This window comes from Rutilus rutilus, assembly GCF_951802725.1.
Source record: "Rutilus rutilus genome assembly, chromosome: 1".
NCBI lineage: Eukaryota > Metazoa > Chordata > Actinopteri > Cypriniformes > Leuciscidae > Rutilus > Rutilus rutilus.
In genome coordinates, this window is record NC_140209.1 from 18,517,526 (window position 1) to 18,529,936 (window position 12,411).

The window sequence follows — 12,411 nt, forward strand, 5'->3', positions numbered from 1 at the left end:
TCTTGCACAACTTTCTGTGCACTTGTAATGACACATCAAGGATGTTAAGAGGCTAAAAGCAGGTTTAATATTGCTCCATTGAAGTCAACAGGGTGCAAATTTTAAAAATAGAGTGTAGGCAACACCGATTTTTGTCGTTGTTCTCTGTATTGACAGCACTCCAAATGTACAAAAAAATGAGATCAATGTTAAAATTTACCAGAGTTCTCTTTTAAGGTGCAATATAAAACGACACACCCATGGAATGTATTTGAACAGAAATAAACTACATTAGAAAAACAGTAATATATTGGCAACACTGCAGTGGTTTACCGTCAAAAACAATACAAAAATAGTTATGTACTGTGAAAACCTAAGTCTAAATTTAGTTAATTTCACTCAGATATTACATGTACTTACACTTAGTAGAAAAAATAATGTATGTGAACTGAGTAAATGTTGATATGAAATATTATTTAGTGTTTTGCAGACTTTGCACATAGAATAGATCTGTTAGTGTTTAATGTTCTGTTGGGATTTAAAAGGTTTCTGTTGAGTTTTTTGTTCTGAAGAGTAGAGCCTGTGTTTCAGTCCCGGAGAAGAAGGATTTTACTGTTAAAAAAAAAAAAAAAAAGAAGCCTGGTAAGGTTTAACAGTGTGCTGAATGAATAAACCGCTTGAAAATAATCGGTTGAATAAATTATTTTTGACTCATTCATTGAATGATTTGCTGCTACCTCTTGGCGGTTTTAGTATCATATTAAAATGTATAATTTTATTTATTTTACCATCATATTTCTGTATAGAAAAATTTAATATTTAAATTACATTAACATTTATTTACTTCACAAATTCTTTAATTTGTAGTTTTGGATTTGTAAATGTGGATCTCTCAGATGAACTTGAGGAGTGCTGGTCTGGCCTTGGCCTCAACCCCTCAAATATTGGTCTGGAAACACTGGTCTTGGTCTTGACTTGATGCCTTTAAGGTGGTCTTGACTACATCACTAGCTGTCCCAGTCAGAGTCTTGTGCTTTCTTTTAAACAATATAAAGTTTAATGTCAAATGCTAAATGTTTTATCAGTGTTATACAACAGGTGAAAAATTAAGAAATGAAATGTGTTAGATCCAGTCTTCACTAGACCTGACATATCAGATTTTGGTCTGATCAAATCAGTCGACACCTTGTCATGTTAACTTTTCTACAAAGGACATGCAGACAGACAAAGAACAGAAAGCAGATTAAATAATGGAAAATAAATATATAATTGAATAGATTTTATTAAATTATCTTGAATTTCTGTTTTTATCTGACCAGCATAAATTCTACAACAACAAAAAGGAAAATGAATGAGTCACAACTGTGAAGTTGAGATTACAATACAGCACTCATTATGCATATGCCTACATAAATAAGTCAACAAAAAGTAACAATAAAATAAAATGAAAAGTAATGAGTAAAATAACATTGAATATTTAAAGAAATTAGTACATAAGGAAAGATAATGTATATAAAAAGAAAGAAACAACATGAATAAAGATATTTGTGACTGCCATCCAGTTGTCAGGCCAAAGGTGTTTATTACTGAAAATGCAGGAAAAACAATTAGTATATTAATTTAACACTGAATCCTGTTGCACAAATGCCGAGTACAAACACAATGTCACCCTTAAACATTGTGTGCTTGTGAAAATTGACAAAACCATCTGTATCCTTTAGGCTTACATTGGTCTATCCCCTTAAACTTTGTTCGCAAGCTGACGACGTAATGCCACTGCAGAGACACACCCGTGCTCCTCATACGCTCAATATGTTGGTCGACTGCTAAGCTCAAATGTGATTTGATTAAAGAGTTCGACAGGACAGTCTCAAAATACACGCTCACCAACCCAAGCCATTCACATATGATGATCTGCAAGTGCAGATCTGTAGAAACATTCAGAAAATGTGCAAGCATGCTTTGTTTGTGTATTTGTAACTGTGAATCATGTTAATGCAAATTTGGGGAAAAAAATTCAGGAACATTACACCCGCCAGAATGCGCAACTCAAATGAACAGTTTGCTTTAGTATATTATATATGTGAAGATTTAAGTTCTTAACTACTCTCTGGACAAGCACGGTTTTCTTCCGACTCTCCTAACGAGTTTGCGGATACACGGTCAGTCAACTCATCTGCCGATCTGCCCTCACACTTATAATAAGTGTAATGCAGGTCGCGGTTTTAATTTTCACATCCTGCGCCGCGTTGTTTAAATAGCAAATGCATCAGTGCCCATCAGTTTGCCCATGGGCTGCTGGTCTGAGAACGAGGTGTGTTCAGGCGTATTGCTGGAGTGTTGCCATTTTGAGAAAACTGAAATAGACTAAGCCATTGACCAACTGAAACCTGCTCTAAAGTCAATGGCACAGTATTTTTTAGTAATGAGCGCGTTAGTAATGTGCGCCTATAGGCACGTCCTCAACGCGCATACACTTTGTCCTGTACACAGTAAATTCCACAGTGTTAAATCAACACTGCTCAGAGCAAATATGGTCCCACTCTACAGAGTGTTAAAGTAACACTAAAGCGGTGTTAAAGTTAATGAGATAATTAAGTGATTAATTGAGTGATGATTGAGCATTATTGAAGACACCTGATGTTAACAAGCAGAATCACTGAAGGAGAAAATCATAAATTGTAAGTTACCATTATGGTGATGGGTGTTTGCTTTAGTGGGGCTCTAGACCATTATATGTTTACTTTAAATTTTGTTTGGCTGTTGTATCTTATAACTGCCAGATGAACAAAGGAAAAAAAGTGATCTGATGGTATTGGTTATATTATGACATTCATCATTTGAACTTGATCACTGACCTCATTATGATCCTTATTTCTGACTTTGATTTATGCTGTTGGTTGCAGAATAACTGTGATTCTGCATAAATATCCAGAATTTTTTATATAATATAAAGGATTTCTTAAAAGTTGTTTAAAAACAAAAAAATCTTTCTTTTAGGCACACACCGACGTCAAGATTCAGTCTATGCATCTCAACAATGGTGAGTCAGTCTATGCATCTCAACAATGGTGACGGGCAGAATATTCAATTAGGAAAAGTAAATTACATAGACAATTCAAATCATAATTTATTCATACCGCAATGCATGATGGGAGCCATTAATGAGTTGTGATTGGTGGCAGCCACTGCAACATGTTTTATTATTGTCACCATTGTTGAGATTCACAGGCTGATTATTCATGTCTGTGTTTCTAAATGAATTAATTTGAAAGTCTTTTGATCAGAACAATGTTTATGAAATATTTTAGTACTGATAATCATATGCTATTAAAATCACAAAGCTGCTGGTAACAAGTTAAACCAAACTATCTCAAAAAGTTTCATTTTTCAGATCGCAGCATGATTATGTCATAACATAACCAACACTATAAGATCACACTTTACTTTGTTCATTTAACTGTCATAAATCAATAACAGCAGACAAACAACAGTAAAATTTAAAGTAAACATATAAGGGTCTAGAGCCCAACTAAAGCAAACACCCATCACCATAATGGTAACTTACAATTTATGATTTTCTCCTTCAGTGATTCTGCTTGTTAACTGCAGGTGTCTTCAATAATGATCAATCATCACTAAATTAATCACTTAATTATCTCATTAACTTTAACACTGCTTTAGTGTTACTTTAACACTCTGTAGAGTGGGACCATATTTGCTCTGAGCAGTGTTGATTTAACACTGTGGAATTTACTGTGTAGATGGTCTGCTTGCTCTTTACCTCGGGCTCGAGCAGATCCGTTTGCTCTCTGGAGAAGCATTCAGTCTTTCCACTTATTAAATTCGGTCATGTAAATAGCAATCTGCAATACATACATTTATTGCATGTAAAGCCCAAAACACACCCTTTACTTATTAAGAGAATAGGAACAACTCTTTTACACCATGCATTGGGTGCGCCGACCATTTTTCAAAGTGGATTCGGACACGCCCTAAGTGCACTTGCACCGCGCACTTTAGATCATGCGCTTAGATCCTTAAAATAGGGCCCATTTAGCCAAATGAGGCAATATCTGCAGATGGGATTACTACAAGTGACTCTCCTTCATACGCAAACCCGAAAATTGTTCATGCATGGATATGCACGCTCATGGAGGCTTATGTTCACTCCTCACACTGACTAACATCAGTCCCACTGGATGCTTCTGCTATGAATGTCAAGTCTGTTTGAAGCCTGTCAATGTGTTTTGCACCAAGTGTGCGTTGTGACTTAGTCAAACATAAAATTAATAATATAATCAAACAATTAAAAATGAAATTAATTAGAGTTAGTAAAATTGTAATGTATAACAGTTATATATTAAAGTGATGAAATTAATCATATTAAGGGAATAAAGACAAACCTGAGTACTGATTTCGGTGTGTGTCTTCTGTCCACCCCAGAGGTCCAAATAGGAAGCGAAAGCTCTCTGCTGGTATTTATATGGATACAATGAAGTCACATGACACAGGATTTCTTTGTAAGCACATGACAAACCAGAAAGAGAAAGTGTGCAGAAAGAGAAAATCTGGGGGCTGTTGCTGCTGTCCTGCAAACATTACTCCAAGAGCACAATGGCCATTGTTAAAAAAAAAAAAAAAAACACTTTCACTTCCTTACTTGTCATGTGACCTCAATTCATTCTTACTTAAAGTAACAGATATATTTTTACTCATATGCCAGCTGAGAACTTTTATCTGCTCTTTTAAGCCTCTAAAAATACAATGCAGACATTATTATTAAACGTTTTTTACTAAAGATATATGTATGTATAACCTTTTTCTAAAAATAACTTAACTCTGATTTAATCAGTCTAAATTAGTGGTGCAACATATCTCAAAACTCACGGTTCAGATCATATTACGGTTTTCAAGTCACGGATCAGATCATTTTTCGTATCAGCTAAAAAAAATAAAAAAAAATAAATAAATACAATAAATACAAATAAAATTAGGGAGTTTTGAGACAAATGTAACTTTAATAAAGGACACTTTAAGTTCTTTGATACCACAGCAAAAACTCCTAACTAATAAAGTTCAAACATTATTAAAGACAAATGAACAGCCAGTAAAAATAAGAATACTCAAATTAAAACAGATAAATACTATATAATAATTAAAAGTTAGGTCTACCAGTAGTATTCAGGTACAGAATAATAAAATAATTGTAATTACACTGCATAGTGTTCACTGTATAAATTAAATATCGATTAATCATTGTTAAAGTTGTTTTGTTGTTTGATCAAATTAATGACATAGCAGTTATTTTAAGGCTGCTGTCACTAAATGCACAGAACCATTGTCCGAATGCACTTCTAATATGATATGATGTGATATAATATGATGAAACACATCTGATTTCTTTCTCAAGTTATCTCAACTGTTAAGGTTCACTTAAGACTTTATAACCGACTGTATACAAGAATTCTTGTTGAGACGGGTATTTTGAGATAATTTTGTGTGTGTGTCCATTCAAGCTGAAGGAGTCGTGAATCAAAGCTCGATTATGTGTCAGATTACCGAACCGTGGGACCTGGTTTATACAGATCACAGATAAACTATACCCACATAGCAATGGTCTTGTGGCCCATGCAGGTCCGGTCCTCACAGCCCCTTTTTCCTCAGCCCACATGCCCCAAAGAATAATGGCCCTGTAGTGGCCCAGATCTGGATTAAAGACAAGGGCCACACATGGGCCATAACTGGTCAGAGTCTCGGACAATTACTCAACTATTAATCAACAATTAATCTACTGCGAAATTTCACATTAAGTGTTTTCTAGGCTCTAAGGGGGTAAAATGCCCTTAACGTGAAATTTTGCACGTTGCATTCATATTCTATAGGCCAGTGGTTCCCAAAGCATTTTCTTTGTCTCCCTAATCAAACACACCTGATTCAACTCATCAGCTCATTAACCCATGTTGTTTCTGTATTTATTATCATTTATCATCTATAGTTGTTAGTTGTTAGTCACACAATAAAAACACCATTAAAATGTTTATGATATATATTATTATATTTATTTAGCTCCATTCAAAGTAGTTATCTGTAAACAGGTAAAAAAACAGATTTAATAAAAAATAACAGGAGTTAAATGCTTTTTTGTATTCATGCAGAACAAATCTTTTTTTTTTTTCTTTTTTTTTTTACATATATGAAAAATAAGAGAAAAATACATACAGCTCAAAACGTTTTTGAGTTGGTTGAGTTGGTTGGATTAAACAATAACAAATAAATACTGGTGACTACATATATCAAAAATATCATCATTCTTTATTCTTTCAAGCAGCAGACATATTTATTTGTATGAATTAAATATAATGAATCCTTATTAAAGCTATTAACGAGCAGTGAATGCTTTTCTCTTTTTCTTTTGTTGCTGGATCAATATTAAGGACACAGACCGCATTAGGTTTATTACCCACTGTCACTTTAAGACATCGGATCATGTCCAATGACATGCGGATCCAATTGCACTGATGCACATCCGATACACTCAAAACTGTTTAAGACACAACCAACATAGTTTGTGAATACTCTCCAAAACGGACATTTTGACATAATGTTGTGTATTTGTCCATTCAGACACGAAAGAGAGCTCAATTCAGTACTCGCGCGCTGTATAGGTGTCTATGTGCATGGCTGCACGCTTCGGGCCGAGTGTGTGCGCACAGAAAAGCTCAGCTCTTTTTTTGCGTCGTCACTCTTATTCAGATCTATGTCTGCTCTACTCATTCTCCCAGACCAACGCATTCTCATCCTTGGGTGTCATAATACTGACGCTTTTGACATTTCATCTACATCGAACGCACATGGCACCCTTTAGCGTCAATATGAGACGCACAGAGCTTTGTTCGGTTATGGGTAGGTTTAGGTGTAGTGTAGGGTTAGGGTTAGACCGCTAGGAGGCGCCTTCTGGCCCATTTCTATCTGCGTCTCATATTGACGCTAAAGGGTGCCATGTGCGTTCGATGTAGACGAAATGTCAAAAAGGTCAATATATGACGCCTTGGGATGAGAACGGGCTGCCCAGACGTTTACTTTTTTTACATTTTATGAGACATGCAGCGCATGTGAACCCGTGTGCCGCTGGGTAGATCAGCACGTTACAGTACAAATGTGCGCATCTGCCGCAAATGCAGGATATCGGTTCTGACTGGATCACTTCCCAAATCGTCACTATCTAACATTTTTGTCTAGTTTTTATTCGTTGATGTCAATAGATTTTCGTCATAGTTTTTGAATGACAAAAATATAAAAACTTTGAATTTATTTAGTTATCGTTTCGTTTTCGTCTGTGAAAATAAGTCATGTGATAGATGTACCACGAAACAAGTCTCCGGGTGAGTAGTTGGCCAGTTTTAGTTACTATAGTAACAGCATGAGAAGACGCGTTCCGTTGTAGTCAGCGCTTGGTCGGTTAATTTGGCCATTTTCTAAGTAAGGCTAGTAATAAATGAACACACATATAAAATGTCTTTCGTCCTGTAGGCGTCATGGAGAATATTTCTGTTCGTCCTAAACCCATTTTCTCCAGGACGATAGGACGCCGTTAGTCTCGAGCCCTGCCTGATATTAACAAGCAGAATCACTGAAGGAGAAAATCACAAATCACTATTATGTCACTATTATGGTGATCAGTGTCTGATCTTTAGTTGGGCTCATGATCCTTACATTTTTTACTTTAGATTTAGTTTGGCTGCTGTAATTCAGTTGTAACAGCCAGATGAACAAAGAGAAAAAGTGATCTGATGGTGCTGGTTGTGTTTTAACAATCACTTTTGACCTGAATCACTGAAGTCATTTAGAGCCTATCTCTGAGTGTGACTAGATTAAGGTAATCAGAAATCGCTGTTTCAGAGTATAGTCAGAGAATGTCTAATAAGGGGAGAACTTCCACTCTCAGTAAACTTCCGGCTTCTGAACTGGTTGCAGTTCCACTCTGGTTCCATATGAGGGCGCTCACAGGACAAGTGCAGAATGAATGGAGGTGTATGGAGCTACAGTATACCCCTCAAAATCCACTTTTCTCAGGATATAATTTTTTTCTAGTAATTTAAATGTTGTATTCGAAAGGAGATTTTTTTAGAGTCACTTATTTGCTTTAAAAAGTCTTTTAAAATGTCAATGACGTCATACACATCGTACGACCAGAGATACTGCTTTACGGCAATACTTCAGTCACTTTGGTGCTTTCGCGCTCTGCACTTTCTTTTCTCTCGAGGAAAAAGTTGCTGCGTTGAAAAAAAAAAAACTTGGGAGAAAAAGTCCGCCTTAACATTCTGGTCCCGCTGCGGATGACACGATGCCAGCAAGCGGTATCTCTGGTCGTAATCAGTCCTTCACTGACCAATCAGCGTTCATTAGCAGAATGCTAGCGTGTTATGGGCAGCAACAACTCAACCTGTAAGAAATCAAAACACTCACACTCATTTTTATCATCAGTGTTTAACGGCTTTAACTACAATCATTAAATGTGTGATTCAGACATTTGTGTTCCATCAAGAGAAACTGATACTTTGGGAAAGTTAAATAACAATAAATCACTGAGATCTATTGAGATTTCTGCTATAGATGAAAAACTGTAAGTGTGTGTCTGATCTTAAGCAGCATCTGATCATCTTCATTTCATTGCCTCTTATAGTCTGTGTCTGTGCAAGATAGGGCTCATGGTGTTATGGACTTAACGTAATCTACTAGAATCAATCATTTCACAGAAGTCGGAATGAATCCAAATGTAACCATTTATTATTAGTCAGGTAAATGCCAATTACAAAATCAATTCAAAGAAAATCAATACAATAACATAAAATGCTCAGAGATAAAGAGTAAAAAAAAAATTACCTGACTCAGGAAATACATAATTCTGAGTGTCCTCCAGACAGTGAAGAGAAGGATATTTAAAGGGAAGGAAGTGGGGGAGAAGGAACAAATGTTAAGGAAGCTAGGACAGGAGGGAAAGAAGCTTTCCCGCAACTTTACTCTGTTTGTGGTGTCCATATCTCAGGAGATCAAAGTATCTGAGGTTGAAATCTATCTAAACTGTTGAAGACACTCTTTACAGACACTGTGACTGCATGACAGAAAAACAGGAGCCTTGACCATTTTCTTGACACACGGGATAAGAAAGTTAAAAATATAAAACAAATGACATGATGAATAATAATAAAATGAATATATGAATAAACGATTACACGGATAAATGATTGATTGAATGAATAGATAAATGAATAAATGTGGGCAAAAGCAAATGTGAATTTTTGATTATCTCAGCTTGTTGCTTAATTTGTGGTCATGAGTTTATATATTTAAGTACAGGTACATGACACTTCTGAACCTAGAAAAGTTATACTGCTTTTTAAACCAACTGAGAATCCATTTCCCAGGAATTTGAACTCTATCCAAGTCGGACCAATAGATGCACCCGTGTCAAATCCATATCTCACTTCCACACCAACTGGACCGGCTTTAGCTGATGCACTGGCGATTTCGGCCCGAGCAATTGCTCTGACTCCATCCAAACTGGCTTCAGCCCTAGCTGAAACACTGGGGCCTTTGACTTCTGCCTCAAATACACTGAATTGAAAACGAGCTCGTCCAAATCCTGCTTCTGCAAAGGCTCCAGCTATATATGTTCCAGTTCCAGTATAGGTGCCTTCTGCACTGGCATCGGCTGGTCGGTCATATGTGTTAACTATGTATATGGTGTCGAGTACATAGTGCCAATATGACTTTATAGTTTCCTCTTTGTATCCTTTTCCTTCATCCAAAAAACAAAACAAATTAGCTTTAATGTAGTGCACATATACAGACGTACATAATCCTCTATACAGAATGTCTGTAACTGCCCATAAGACCAAAATAAAAGCAAATGTGATCTCTGGATTAGCACAATCTGTTATGCTTGTGTCTCTTGTGCATGTTGTGAAATGTGTTATGAAGCTTTGTGTGGTTACCTAAAAAAAACCCTAAAAAATATGGAGCTTTTAGGGTTTGGAACTGTTATCTGTCCGACTGGCAGGAGCGTGTAGTGGGTGTGGCCAAACTATCGCATATCACCTCAAAACTTTTCATCTCGCAAGCAAAGGTTTTAGCCAGGGATGGGTAAACTTTGTCCTGTAGATTTGTAAATTGTATCCAAAAATCAATGGTAATGGCTTTGGATCAATGTTACAATGTGATGTATTCAGTATAGTTTCAGTATAGTTTTTCTATGTTCTATTTTAATTTGAGATGTTTATGTATTGCACACTGTGTTATTATTGGATCCATGCCTATTTTGGAGATGATTATTATCACAGTGATCAGGGCATTTACGTGCTAGTAGCGCCCTCTTGTGGCGATGTTCAGAATAATTACTCAACATTGCCCAATAATACTTTATTAACGTCATTGTCATATACAGACTGAATACTGTTTAATTATTTAATGGATGTTTATGTTTATGGAATATCTGTATGTATATATAAATACGTTTATTTCTCTTGTTCAATTAGTTATACTCAAACAGCTCTTCAGTAAACAAAGTGAAAAAATTAGACCAGGGCTATTCACTTAGTTAAAATCGAGGGCCGGATAATCAAACCGAAAAGTTGCGGTGGGCCGGTGAGTTTAGCTTATTTATTGAAACATAATTTATTATTTATTGAAACATAACATTTTAAATAAATAAGCTAAAGAAAAACTAAAAAAAAGTACTGCATTTTTAAGTTTGGATATTGCTATAGTTTAAGTTAAATTCCCTGTGTTTCTATAAGTTTGGATATGTGGGAATTGTGGGAGAAATTGATGTTTTTGTGTTAATTTAAACTTACCTGATGCCACTGAAGGGCAGATGCTGAAGTTGTTTTCCCCATTTTCGTGGTGTTGCGTATGTTCCTGGAAAGAATATATATATGTTGTATATGTTGTGTCGTATATTGATGCAGACATAACATTAAATTATTTATATTTTTTTCTAATCAAACCGTTTTTGGAACGATAATGTTAAGACATGAACAGAAACGTTAAAGGTATCACTTGAGAATCCTGTTGTGTCATTAATGAATAACTACACAGGAACAAATGAGTAATGCAATTTTAACACTCTAGTAACTATATTAACTAACAAGAAACTCTGATTAACAAATTAGTAATTACTAGTGCTTAGTCGAATGATGTAGTTCACTATTAACTAATCAATAAAAAAAATGTCATACCTCCCGGAGAACTAAAGTGAAAAGCATGATAACTCCTTAATACTGACTAAAGTCTTTGTAATCTTTTAAGATTTTTGTAAGGTTTTGGATAGTAATGACTCAAGTGTTACTCCATCCTTCTAAAGAGATTATTACCTCTTTACTTTAAGAATTTTTCTTAGACAATTGAAATGAAATAACTTCACAGTTTTAATATGCTCATGTTATTAGCACATTAGTGTATAAACCTAAATGTAATTTGGACATTTTTATGGCAGCCAGTTTCTGCCAATAAAGTGAATTAACTTGAGTTTTAATTTAGTGCAATTGTGCTGCCAGCATTTTACAGACAAATTACAGGACCTTTTTTTTTACAGGAACAAAAAAAAAAAAAAAACTGTACTTTGCAGGTGAAGCTACTGGCAGTTAATTACTGCAAATTTACACTGCATAGTTTTAGTGTGTTTCAGCTCTATAATTTTGCAATCATGAAGACGTTCTTACCATGAAATGGATCAGGATCTACTGCCATTTTCAAAGTGTCTGTGGCAGATCACAAATGCATTAAAATATTCAATATAGAGTATTAAAGATAAAAATAAAAAGATATAGTTCTTCAATAAAGAACTAAATATATGTTGTTTATCATTACTTATAATACCAGTAAATCAATGCATTTGCATAAAATGTTGTTGCGAGAAATGCACTCTCACCTCGGGCTGCTATATAAGGTTGTTCACCTTCTGTTCGAGTAGGTCAGAGGTAACGCTCCTTCCTGCTGTGTTACATGGTAAAAATCTGTATTTTGTACACATCATGCATCCTTCATGAACTGCTCTTGCTCTCTACACACACAATGATCATCTTACCACGATTCATAGACATCATATATCAAATATATAACAATTCATGTAAATAATTAAACAACAATTCATGTCACAGTATTACATAAAGTTTCATATATTGTTTTGTGTGATTTACCACAAAGTGGCAAAAAGAAAGCATCTCAAGGATCAGCGCATGCACGTAGAGCAGTGGAGAGTTATTTTAGAATAACACAGTTTTTAACTAGCGTCGTGAACTCACTCTGAGGCCCACACGGAAGAAAATGAATAGTTGAATAAAGTCATTATTTGTGGGGGGGTTTGTGCACAAAAAGTATTCTCGTTGCTTGATAAACTTAAGGTTGAGCCACTGTAGACACTTGGACTAT